We start from the raw sequence: 2,672 nt of genomic DNA, 5'->3' as shown, positions 1-2,672 counted from the left end.
AGGGGGGGAGTTTAGAGCTTTCTTTAGTTGGGTAAAACTTTCTTTCCTTTCAGTGTCCCAACTAACATTAGAGGGTGCCTTTTGCAGGATATGTTTGTATAAAGGTTTAGTCAGGACAGCTTAAGGACAGCCTCAATCCTAGGAACTTCCTCAGCTCTCTCTTAGTTCGGGGCAACTGTACCCTGTCAGATCTAGTCTCTTACTTCCCTCACTAATTAGGTGTCCCAAATATTTCACTTCTCTTTCTACGAACTGCATTTTGTTCCTGGAGACTCTTAGACCTTTTCCTCTAAAAAGTTCAAAAGATTCATCAAAACCTCCTCCTGTCATCTACATATTGTAGGATGGAAACACCATGGGGAGGGGTAAAGCCTTCCAAAACAGTCTTCAGAATTTGACCAAACAAGTTGGGGGATTCAGTATATCCCTGAGGGAGGACACTCCAGCAGAACTGTTGTTTTCTTCCTGTGTCTGGGCCTTCCCATTCAAAGGCAAACAAATCCCTACTATCCAGATCTAAAGGACATGCCCAGAAGGCATCTTTAAGATCTATTACACTAAACCACTTACTATCAGCAGGGATTCTCCCCAAGATAGTATATGGGTCCAGGATGACTGGATGTGAGGGCAAAACTATGCTGTATTTCTTTAACCTTATTTAAATTTTGGATTTTAGGCACTGCATTCCAAATTCCTTGTATTATTATTTCCCTTAATTCTCTCATATTTCCCCTATGGGCTGCATTATTATGATCCCAATTTGGGGTCTTATAAGGGGAACTTCTCTTCTCCCCTAGGGCCGCCTTGGGCTAATAAGCATCATCCCAAGCTTTCATTGCAGCCCTTCTAATCTGTCCCTGTTCCTCTCCTGTAAATAAAATATCTAAGATAGCTACCATTTCACTCCAAGTATACAAATTTGGTCCCAAAAATTGATTAAAATTGTTTCGATTTCCCAGAGGGGTCCTCTATAAGCTTTTTCATGTCTTTCTTAAAGTTCCTGATTTTGGAGCTACTGAGTGGAGCATTAACATAGCCTATTCCCCCCTGAGCGAGGGGAACCTTTCTCAAGGGAAAGGACTTAGTGGTCCCAGGGAGTGGGAAATTATCTTGGTCTTTAATTAGTTGCTTTGTCTCTGCAGCAGAGCATGCGGAGGCATCCCTGGCCCGGTGAGGTCAATGAATTCTCCACCACCTGCCACTCCCCCTGGTGAGGGGGGAGAGACGGTGCAGAAACCAGAGCCAGAGGTGGAGCCAGAGCAGGTACCGGCTGAGGAGCATAAGGAGGAAGAATGACAAGAAGGGGATCCCACAGAGTTGGGGGACCCCTCTCCTCTTCCTCCTTCTCCTCTGTTTTCTGCCAAAAATTATCCCGCAACTGGCAGCCAAAGGGCTACGTATGAACTCTCTTCCTCATTCCAAGGCTCTTTCGAGTTCACATATAAATTTAAATTCTGGCATACCCAGTCCTTGGAAGACCCGTATTTTGGCCAGAAGATGATTCCTCTGTCTCCTCATTTCCTCTTCTCCCAGTATAATCCTTTTTTTCACCCATTACTTATTTTTATCACATCAAAGTCAATTTATACCCACACTCTCTGTATGTGTATAACCCCTTCTCAATGTTGTAATAAAGATACAGTTCTTAAGAGTTGCACGTATCATCTTCCCATATAGGGATGTAAACAATTTACTCTTACTGAATAACATGTTTTTTTTTTTCCTTTCCTTTTTACCTTTTTATGCTTCTCTTGAATCTTGCATTTGAAGATCAAATTTTCTGTTGAATTTTCCCTCCTCCTAATTTTGGGTGCCTGCCCAAATTAAGCAGCAATATTTTATCATTTTCTTTTTATCTTTGTATTTTGGCAAGCTTGGCCCCTAACGGTCTATCTTCTGGAACATCTGGAAAGGAGCTATGTTGCTGATCACCTGCTTTTGACTGGGACGTCCCCATGGCTCACCAGTTCTTGCCTGTTAAGGCTTACCATATCCTGCCACGAGGTGGAGGCTCACTAGTTCTTGTCCTCTTTCGAGAACACGCCGATCTTGCCCCTTTACGGGAGGGGAGGCTGGCTAGATTTTGCCAAGGACTCACTAGTTCTTGCTTTTGTAGAAAGCTCACCGATTTTGCCTTCTCGCCTCACTAAGCGCAGCCTTGTTTCCCCCCACCCCCATCCCGGACACCCAGAGATTCATCAGTTCTTGCCCCAAAAATAAGGGCTCATCGTTTCTTGTCTTACCTGGCTTTGTGAGCACAAAACTTATGTGACCGATTCAAATTCTTCAGCACGTGGTGGTTGTTGTGCCCTTTCCGAGGTTTCTGCTTTCAGGTAACTGCCTTTGTTCCGGTGGTTCTTTAAAAGTGAAAGGTAAGTGGCCCACGGGAACCTGTCCTAGGACTGGCTGGGAGATTTTTCCCCAAATAAGGTGGGATTCTGGACAATTCCCCATAACTGTGTGGGATAGAGACCACTACTCAAAATCAAGAAAAAGACATAGATACCTTGAAAGCAGAAAGGAGTTTATTGCTTTCTCATGAGAAAGGTTACCGCCCCTTTCGTACTAATGGCCACCAGGAAGTACAAGTTGGTTACAGAAAGCAAGGCTTATTTATACCCTAACACGAGCTCCTCCTCCCTAACCCTCTTCACCTTATCCCATTGGCTAGG

Source organism: Vombatus ursinus, unplaced genomic scaffold, assembly GCF_900497805.2.
Source record: "Vombatus ursinus unplaced genomic scaffold, bare-nosed wombat genome assembly UNPS02004868.1, whole genome shotgun sequence".
In the NCBI taxonomy this organism is placed as follows: Eukaryota; Metazoa; Chordata; class Mammalia; order Diprotodontia; family Vombatidae; genus Vombatus; species Vombatus ursinus.
The sequence above is the reverse complement of the archived record's forward strand: the minus strand, read 5'-3'. Positions refer to the sequence as shown.